Raw genomic sequence first — 11792 nt, 5'->3', positions numbered from 1 at the left:
ACAGAATATTTTTAAATAAGATAATGATATCGGAAATACTCACGTGTTAAACTTTTTATGCAGCGTATTTTCTTATAACCAAAAGCCTGTCTCTAAGGCAAAGGTGGCGTCTAAAGAAGTCAGAACAGTCGCTACAAGCTTCATACATACAAGGGATATGTATGAAGCAGAAGATGTTTATTTTTTATTGTCCATTTAATTTCAAATTCATTTTGATAGATCAAATGTAAGTAATCATTGAAATAAGGATCATTCAAATATAATATCAGGAGTTGACTACTCGCTTCTATTTTTTTTCTGTAATAGCCTTTGTAAAAAATTTCTTCATTCGAATTTGAAAACTGATCTGTCAAGAATGGTGCACAATTTTATCTAATTGGTACATCATTGGTCTATGCTGGAGCACATGTTCTCCAAATTCAACAAAAAATATTTTCGACCAGAAATTCCAACATTTTATTAACATCAGATTCCGAGTACTTGTTGAAGTTAAGTTTTTCACAAAATAAGTCTAATAATTAATACACATAAATATATTTTCTAGTCCCTGTTTTGTACAAAAAACATTGGGGAATAATTTAAGATCACACAGAACCGACATCAGCTTGTTATGTAGAAGTTTGATGTACAAAGTAGAAAAATCAAGTTTCTATACTAATAAAACCGTAATGCTACCAAAGAAAGACCTTAATAGCAGAGAAGTACTCAAGGACGTAAGACCAGTCGCGTCATTTTTGTGTACTTTAAGGTTTCATACCACGAAAAGGAAAGTTTTTGATGAATTTAAAGGGTCTGAATTCTTACGTTACAAGAAATACAAAATACGCCATCTTATCAATACTGCAAATTTCAATATGGTATACACAGGTTTCAAGGTACAATCTCCCATCAGCAGCATTAGATTCAAACAGCATGATCTCTATCAAAAATGAGTTACATGTATATATATGTATATATAAGAAGTACTCAAAGCAAGTTAATCGATATAGGAAGCAAAGAATAAAATAGGAGGAAGCACCATGCAACTTCCAACTTTTTATAAATGTCTTCCTTCATTTCCGAATTTCAAATTAAAAGTTCTTCCAATTTCTTTCCTGTAAGAAACTTATGTTGTGTCAAACATTAAATCACAGTCCAAATTTAGGGGCTATGTCAAATTAGAATGCATGTGGTGTTCATGTTTATCTCGAAAAAGTTAAGAGTTTAACATCTGCGTTCATATCAAGCTGCTTCATGCAAATCATTTTAATGTGGATTTCTATGTAGTTGTAGTATTTAGTATATAGACACAGTACATCATCATTTGCGATGAGATCTACAGACAACCCACTGTATAATTACAGTATTTTTTCTGTTACTATAGTCATGTATCAGTGGCCGTTCATGTCAAAATAGGGATATTTCTATCGGCTTACATATTTCTATCGGCTTACTTTTAACAAGTACCGCTTACTTTTCAAAAGTATCGGCTTACTTGTTAAAAGTATCGACATACTTATCAAAAGTATCGGCATAGTTTTCAAAAGTAAGCCGATACAAAAACTTTATGCATAGTGAAAAAAGTATCGGCATACTTTTCAAAAGTATCGGCTTACTTTTCAAAAGTATCGGCTTACATTTTGTTTTAGATATTAACCAATCCAATGTTCCGTTACATCTGAACATTTTCTCACCTAAACCACGCGATAGCTTGAACGCCAGGGATCTGCCTATAAACTATGTCTGTCCCATCAGGAGGTCATTAATGATGCTTAGTGAAGACTTTAAAATTAGTAGCGTTTCCTTTTATTAAATAAACAATCTCTCTATATATTGTACATAAAATCGCTTGCCCACTTTGGGCATGTGACAGTTAAAAATTCAGCTGTAAATAATTAAAAAGATCAAATTAAAGAAGCAATAGCAAACAATAAACAATTAATTGTATAATTATGAATCAGTCAAGTAAGGCTGACATGTAATAATTAACTCATTTTATTAGTAGCAATAAGGGCTATAATAATTGGTGCCTACATGTACGATGTATTGCATTGATTCAATTAACCATAATGGTATAAAATGTTGTCTCCTTTATTTAATCTATTATCCTGTTTATATCCTTATCCAAAAGTCTTAACATAGTCACCGCAAATTTCTTCTTTCTCTGAAAACCAACACAAATGATCTATGTGAGGCTTTCGTTCAAATTCAAGTAGCAGAGATGACGACGATAGGAGTTTAAAGACCTGTATATACCCCAGTGACTCTGTTATGGTCGACCCTTTATCCCGCTTTAATATTGTAATTTATAGTTTAAATATATTATATAATTTAGAAGATTGAAATTGATAACCTAACAAAATAAATAAAGAAAAAAATATGTATACTAATGAAACTATAACGAACTAAGTGATAATACAAAATATACAAAAATCATAAAAAAGTTAAAGGAAAATAAATGTTTAACGTACGAGGAAAAGCAAGACTAGGTGCAGTAAACCAAGTGAGAAATTTGGAAATAAAAAAAAATACGCCAAAGGTTGATAGGGGGTCGTTTTGGGAAAGAAAAAAATAAACTGTAGATGCGCGTTATTGATATGGAAAGAAAAAAAGAAAGCGCGCGTTAATTATGGGTTCACACCTTTGATACGATCGATTTGACTGGCTACACATCTCTGTAAACTCTGTCAAAAGTATCGGCATACTTTTGAAAAGTATGTCGATACTTTTGATAAGTATGCCGTTACTTTTTTCACTATGCATAAAGTTTTTGTATCTGCTTAATTTTGAAAAGTATGCCGATACTTTTGACAAGTAAGCCGATATTTTTGAAAAGTAAGCCGATAGAAATATGTAAGCCGATAGAAATATCCCTATTTTGACATGAACGGCCACTGATAGTCATGTGACAGTAGGTCAAGGATGAGTTCTTTATATACCTTAATCGATAAGGAAATATCCATCCCTATTATGTCAAATAATTTGTAAAATAAGTATAACGCTCTGAAGTTTAATAAGTTATTCTATTATTGTTTTTCAATACTTTCCCGTTGAAAAAAAAAAAAAAAAACAAAAAACAAAAAAAAACAAAAAAAACAAAAAAAAACAAAAAAAACCCAAATAATTAATTTGAAAAATACTGCTACGATTGAACTGAATGATATATATGTAAAACCACAGACCTGTTACATTAATAAATTTCATTCCAGGTCTGTGATTAAACTTGATCAATCCGCTTGTATAATTATATAGTGCATGTTTGACTGTACTTTGGCAATTGTAATTATATGTAGTATTTTTAATCAATCAATCGCTCCAAAGACAGAGAACAATGTAATTAATGTAATAGAATTTCTAACTCCATTTTATTGATGCACAAAGTTGTGAATTATCGAATATAGCAAGTCTTTGAAGATAGTATTATAAGAAAAGATGACACGGAATAATATTCTCAAAAGCATGTAAATGACAAAAAGAAAGAATAATGAATAGACAGATAAAAACAATTCATGGTACATTTCAAGAAACTTTAACGGATATGAACTTGTTTAATTAATTATATAACTCGTATTCAACATTTATTCCTAAATTTATAATTTCCGAATGTATTATATATATATATATGATTTTTTAATAATAGCAAATACATCTTTTAGACATACAATTGTTTATATATTGCAATTTGTATTGAAAGTATTAGTTTTACGCATGTCATTCGAACGGGAATTCGTTTTTGGTTGCTCTACAATGCATTAGTTGCTTCAAATAGGATCTTGTCGAAATAAAAATGTTTTGTCTCTGGGTGCAGAAATGAATTGAATCGCATTCCATGGCAATGTAAAAAATACGATATAGGTTATATTTGAACTCGGCGTGTAGTTAAATCATATAGTCTGAAATATAGCACATAAAGAAACTCCATTGAAGTGTCTCGATACAACAAGTTGGTACAAAGAATTGAATTAAGAAGATATTCCGCTGGCAATTTCAATAGCGGTAACGAAAAAATCTAGTGAGCAGAGATCCCGACTATTTCATTTTCTAAGTACAATATTGAATTCTTAGACTTCTAGTACTGTTTCTACCCGTCCTGTTGTGTTGTTCAAAGTACAACAATATCGTTAAGTACTGACGTTAAGAACGTGACACAGTTATAAATGCTTTTTAAATACTACTAAACTAAAAAGATGCCGACTCGTTTATTCCAAAGAAGAATTTGCAAATCATCAGGTACATCATAGGCCTTGCTGATTTAGCATGTTCTTATTGTTGCAAAACTTTGCCTGAAAATGGTCTGGCATTCCGGTTGTTCGTGTTTTTGAGGTTATAAGGAGATAATATAAGTTTGTTACACTCTTATTGCGCTCTTGATCATGACGGAATTCTTAAGAAATGTAGAATTCAACACAAGCAAATAGCAGCTATAAATATTTGTTTCTTAAATACCTATATCCCTTTCCATGCTTTTATACCACTCTTTAACATTATTTAAGCCCCGAATTTCTATATGTTTCTAAATTGAGTTGTGTTTACTCGATGAAAATCAACGACCGTTACGTGTAAGAATTTGTAAGCTAAGTCTATCATATTTTTTATTTAACATATTGTAAATGGTTTACTTAAAACTAGGAGTAAGTCTGAGTACAAGTATATTACATGTATATACACAGTTGCATTTAGTAGCAGTTTATATATAAAAAAGAAAAAAAAAATAATAATCAGACATGAGATGATTCACGAATGTCAAAAACAAATCGGTTTCACTTTAATTCCTAATTCAGAAACAGTTATAGACCACATAACCAATCTTTTTCGTCTTTCGATTGTTGCAATTTTTAGATAGCAATTAAATGGATTGTGTATGAAATTGGCGCTTTTTATGATGAATTGATTTTGTTGGATTTGGTTGTTCAAAAGTATAGATTTATATACAGAAAGGACTACTGTCGCATAAAAGTATAGCATATATAGAAGAACACATCACAGTTTGTTCGGTGGGTTTTTACTTTACAATTAATCACTTCACCGCAGGCAGTGTCTGAAATTTATGTGGACTGGAACTTAAATAGCAAATAACTATGGGTTTCCTAAAAGTCGACTTCTGGTCACGAGAGATTAATATAAGCTTAATGAAAACAGTTCTGGTCAACGTACATGAGTATGCATTTCAGTTTGTTGTTTTTTTATTTATAGAAATGTTATCTGAATTTGCAAGGCTTATTAAAATAACGTAAAGCAACGAAACTCCTCATGAATCAATACATTGACACATAACTGATCCTAAACTGCGTGACTTTTTGATATTAGCCTGGTGGGTTATTATATATTTTTAGCCATTTTCAGTGGGATTCTCGGAATTTGCTGAATTTGTTTTAACCAAGCAATCATACGAAAATGCCAAGAATTTTGAAAGGCAAATTTGAAGAAATATTCTAAGAAGTGGTAAAATCTGGTGTTTTGTTAAAAGTAGGTACTGTTCATATATGTACTAAAGAATAAAGTGTAAACAAAACGAATAAAATTTAAGGTAAAAACGTGCATATAATTCAGTTAGAAACTTCAATAAATTGTTAACTTTTCTTTCGATATATCATGCACAAATGCTACTATTTCTTATTTTCTTCAACTAAATTTGAAAGCATTCTTCTTTTATCACAGTTGACAATGACAATTTCCAACGAAGACAAAATTGAGAAGGCAAAGTTATGTTTTCATGTTGTGTGATATGAAATACATTTTTTAACCAAACATAAATATTTCAGCACATAAGAGAAAACATGTAAAAAAAGGGAATGTATCATAGAACAATAATCCTGCCAAACTGCAAAAACATCAAAGTTATGCTATTGGCCTAAATAAATAAGTATTATCATCTTTAATATAAACTTTAATCTTGAGCAGCACAAATGAATTGCTTTTTAGATCTATGTTAGACTTCTTTAAAGTCTATGTTATTTGAATAAGAATTTTTTAAAAAGTCGCTTTATGAATATAAGAATATCTGCAGTAAAATCTTTATATCAATATTACATCACATAATATTGAAGCAGGTAAAATTCATGCACTTTACTTTATTCGTTTTTTGAGATCTGAGTTAACCAACATCGGCAGCCACCGATATTTAAGTATGGAAACTTTGCGGACATATTTGGTTTTACTGAGCATTCATTTTGTGCTTAAAATACCAACAACAGTTCGCACAATAGATATCCGACTTCTCATGCCGGATGTTCAAACAATCTCGTCCACCAATTTATGAAATATCTGGAATAGAACAGTAAACCACTTAGATCAATTAGCCAAACTATAAATTGCAATTTAAAAAAGAATTTCTGACAATTCTAGGTCAGAAAGATTTCTGACGACCCATGACAATTCTAATATGAATGCAGACAATTGCGAAAACTTTGCAAATTTATTAGAATCGTAAATGACAAAATGAACTCTCTCTGACCAATATTAACTGTTCCCCTTATCACGCTTTTTCAACAATTGTACAATGTATTGACTTATTATTAGTAGGTAATTTGATTTTCTGCATATCTTTTTTCAATTTGGGTTATATCAGAATAAAGATATTTAAAGAACGGTCTTTGACAATTTCATACTTTATTATTCAATATTTCCACTTCAAGCATTTAACAACCTTTTGAGACATGCATTTATAATTTACAAACGTACGGCCTAAACGTACTCGGTCCTATCTTGATAAAAATTGCTCAGCAGAAGTTGATATGAATGGAGATTAAAAAACGACAAGAGGTCAGTTTATTTTATTCATTTTAAATGTTAATATAATATTTTGTAAATAGCTTGCGCACTCAATATACAACTGTAGGGTATAGCTTCCACAACGATTCAAAAATAATTCAGGAGGACACAAAACATTTATTTGACATATTTACTTTCATAAACATTTTATGATAAATAGCGGAAAAAGTTATACGTTTGAAAACAGTAAAATGCTATCGATTTATAGTACTTTTACTAAAACAAGAAATCGAATAAAAACATATTGCCAATTTCATCAAATTAGAACCAAACTTTATTCTATACCTCTCACTCTACTACACTCCCTTTACAAAACAAGTCTTGACACTCCTGTTTCTGACCCCACCTCATCATTATACAAACTTGTTGCCATCATTTTAGATATTGGTTTCCACAGACTCTTTAAACCAGTTTGTGTGAAAAGTCAAGATGAATAAAAACGACCATTTCTTCCACTACCATCTTTCTTGTCAACAAAGGTATAGATGCAATTAATTTGGCTAACATCCTCCATCACAAAAACGTTACCAACAAAATTCCCCCATATTTCAAAGACAAATCCATACTAATTATTTCATATTCCTATACTTCACCCATCGCATCCAAAATTTTCAATTATAAAAAGCTATTGCAGAACTTCGAGATTGAGGACTTCAAGGCTAAACCGCCTGACTGTTCTTGCAAAACCTCTCCATTCAAGTATGTCCTTCTGGTCACGTCGTTACGGGAGATTTAATCATTATCGATGTGTAATATCCTTTCTAAAGGTCCCAAGTACCGTGAACCACGCTCCATAAATTGGAATTATAACTTTAAAGTTCTTATGGATGCCGTCGAGGACTATGCAAGAAAATGGATAAAACGAGAACAAGAAGACATTGATTCTCTGTCAGAGTGGTTAAAGGCCGTAAATCTGTGCTATCCTCTTTTGGTCTTTCTACCAAGGACGATGATTGTGATGTACCGTCTATGTACTGGATTCCTAAACTTCACAAGAATCCATACAAACAACGTTTCATAGCTGGATCTGCAAAATGTACCACCAAACTTCTTTCAAATCATTTAACTTCTATACTCACAACTGTCAAAGAGGGTCTGCAGTCCTACCACAACACTTGTTACTCGCGTAGTGGTATTAATTCAATGTGGATCCTGAAAAATTCGAAAGATCTTTTGGAGACAATCAGTTCAAGACTATTATCTGAATATAATAGCATTAAAACCTATGATTTTTCAACACTGTATACTTCTATTCCTCATACTCAGTTAAAATCCCGACTTAAAAACATTATACATCGTTGTTTTTCCAAAAAAGATGGTACACCTAGATACAAATATATAGTTGTTGGTAGAGATTCCTCATACTTTGTAAGAAATAATTCCAAATCATCTTCCAAATATACAGAGGAAGATGTTTACAAAATGCTGGAATTTTTAATCGACAACATATTTGTCCAGTGTGGTGGACGTGTTTTTCAACAAACAGTCGGCATTCCAATGGAAACAAATTGTGCTCATTTACTTGCCTACCTATTCCTTCACTATTATGAGGCTGACTTTATAGCTAATCTGATCAGAAAGAAAGAATATCGTTTGGCTAGATCCTTCAATCTCAGTTTCCGCTATCGATGGCGTATTATCTTTAAACAATCCTAATTTCGGGGATTTGATACATCGCATCTACCCAAAAGAACTTGAGATAAAGGATACTACAGACACTGTGAAGTCAGCCTCATATCTTGTCCTACACTTAGAAATCGATGGTACAGGAAAACTATTGACCACACTTTACGACAAACGTGATGACTTTTCATTCAGAATTGTCAACTTTCCTTTCATCTGTGGCAACATCGCTTCGGCACCTGCGTATGGAGTGTTCATATCACAACTCATACGTTATGCCAGAGCTTGCCGAAACTACGGAGACGTTTTGTATCACGCTAGAACTCTAACAAATAGGCTTCTGGAACAAGTTTATGTTGCCACAAGATTGAAGTCATCACTACAGAAGTTTTATGGTCGTCATCATTAACTCGTGGATCGTTATGGTGTATCCATCTGCACCATGAAAACTGATTTATTCATTAGGTCATAGTTTTCCTTTCCTCGTTTGTCTATCCCGAACTTGACTTTTTATGAGTAACTCGGCGGGTGTTTCTAGAAAAGCACAGGACGGTCACCATACAGGTGCACCTGGTCCATGCTCCCAGGTTTTAGTGGAGTCCGAGTTGCTCATTTACTTTTGTTACTTTTTATGTATGATTTTAGTTACTTTATATTCTTTGTTGTGTATGTCTGTTCTCCATGTCTGGTCTTTATCCCTGGATTACATTCTTTTCTTACCGCTATAACCTTGGTTCCCTTGATTACTCTTTTAACTATTCACGATTTACATCATATCAAATTTATTCATTATATTTTCACACTCGGCAAGTCCGGTATATATAGTGATATTTTATGCACAAAAGACATTAAATTATGTCTTAAATGACCACAGATTATATGAAATTAATAAATGATTTTTTTTAAAGGTCACCAGAAATGTGGATTGGACTTTACTGGGATGGTACCACAGAAAAGTTTCGGGGGACTGACACCGACGCGGAATTAATGGAGACAATACAGTGGGATTTATCACATGGCGAACCAAACTGCATGACTCCTCCCTATTTAGAATGTTCTACTGGTCCAATAAACCAAAACTGCGTGCGATTAACAGCTGTATACTTATTTCGAATCATCAAATGTGACTTGAATTTTATGCCATTATGTCAAAGTATGCACCATGTTAGATGTAAAGGAGCGAACTTTAAAGTTGATTTACGTAGCCTAAATGTTAATGTTGTTAGTTAACTGCCTTTTGCTTGCAATCATATAAATTAGATAACAAGACAGATTTTTAAGATTATATGGCAAAGGTCTTAATATTGGTAAAATATTCATTTTAAACTTTTTCAAAAAAAGTCGTTGTTTACAATGTATTTTTAAACTCCTGTTAGTCTTAGTTATATACGAAAGAAACGACCTGTATTTAAACTAAATAGTACGGATAGAAGCATCAAATTAAAAGAAGTGTCAATATTCCAAGATTTGTTAAAATATTTTAATCCAAAAACAATTTGTTGTCGATTTTAGCTATTTTTTAGTTAATCGTAACCGTATAAAGACCATATGGTAAGCTTTTCATCTATTAGTTACACTACATTTGTATTTGATAGACCAACTCGACCACTGCTTTTAATTTTTATACCTGGTTACTTATACAACCGCTTTATACATTATCCAAAAATGACTGATCACAATTAAAGGGATTTTCATGCCTATAAAGTTTAGACAATTTTCCAGCTAGCCCATAGTAGAATATAACGTCTGCAGTTATGAAATTTGAAGATTTGTTGAATGTTGAAAACAAGAAGATCCCAAAGCTTACAGCTCACAGTATGTCGATTGTTACAGCTCAGTATCTGATGTTTGGGACCATTATCTGAGTGTAATAGACAGTTCTCGGTCTATAGTTTGGAAATTCTCCTAGCAATACTCAGTCTGTGGACGAGTGTAATCCAAATTTCAAAACATTTATTGACTTTCCAAGTCCTGTAAGTTCATTAAATCTGCGGAAGTAATAATCATCTTGCATTCTTGAAATTTTGTCAAATTTTCGGGAATTGTTGTATATTTTTCACAAGATAGTGTTGTACAATACTTGTCCATTTTGACAAAACAAGACTTTTTAAAAAGACAAAAAATAAACGCCCTATACTTTTATACCCTCCATGTCTTGACGTACACCCGCTCAGGTATATGTAATGCAAGACTGGTACCTCTACATGTCACTAGGCTTAAAGATGTGTCAGCCGAAACAAATTACGTATAAATGCAATCAATAGTATGACAAAAAAATCAGTGATTGTGAAACCAAATTGTATCTGTAAATTAAAGCCATGTCACAGTAGCTGTAGCAAGACAGTTCTGATAAACAAGTATCAAGTTAGTGAGCATTGCTCACAATTTTTCTTGTTTTTTTCTCCTTCAAATTTGTCCTTTTGAAGTTTGTGAAGACCAACTCGCTGAAAATTAATATGATGAAGTTGTGTCGTCAATCATAGGATTTGGTATAGTAAACGTCCAATAACCAAAACGGACTCTGTAGCATTGGTTCTCAAATGTGACAAACTTTCTTATTCATACGAAGACCCCACCTTTTCAAGTCTTTATACCACCAGCCAATGGATATATTTTCAGCATGCAAGTAATACAAGTGTTAACGTTAAAAGTATTTAAGATGTCGGTGACTATGGTTCAAAAGTTATTCTCTTTTGGCGGGAAACAACAGAGAATGCTTTTAGACAGGTAAAACTAATAATATTTTGTTTTCATTGTTTTAAGAATAATAAATACGCCAAGTGACTCGCTAAAGCTCATGGTGAATAAAAGTAATAACAAAATTACCAAACACTAATTCGATCCACAATCAAGTTAGGTCCAAAATAAATCTGGCAAAATAGATATTACACCATAGGAGCAGCTGGTACCGCAATGGTCCTGACTTGGTTCAGGCATTCAAAAAATATTGTAGGTTAAATCTAGGTATAATAACTCGCTTACTCCCTCTACCATTGCGGCGTGGATATACCAGTGGTGCTTAACACATAAGCACAAAGAAACAGTTACAGAAGACAACCATAACTCTCATTATTTTAGAAGAAACTGAGTATTTTTCAACCAAGGACTGATATCTTACACAGAATTTGGTCCTTTTGAGACACATGTCCTCATACTCCTGATTCACGAAAAGTTATGATATTAAATTAAAGTCATCTCTTTTATCATAAATCTTAGTGTTGAGACGACCCTTGTTACCAAATTCGAGATGCATGTCCAAAAAAGATGCAAAACAAGCTGTTTATGTAGTCACCTCTATCTCGAGCTCTGGTGGATATATTGACTATAACCATTTACCAAAAAAGTGTTGGTGGTGGACAATACATCATCAATATATCTGTATGTAAATTAAAGGACAATACATCATCAATATATCTGTA

The sequence above is a fragment of the Perna viridis genome, chromosome 8 (genome assembly GCF_037379345.1).
Source record: "Perna viridis isolate PV_CMFRI_1.1 ecotype Kerala chromosome 8, ASM3737934v1, whole genome shotgun sequence".
NCBI lineage: Eukaryota > Metazoa > Mollusca > Bivalvia > Mytilida > Mytilidae > Perna > Perna viridis.
Note: the sequence above shows the minus strand (reverse complement) of the source record.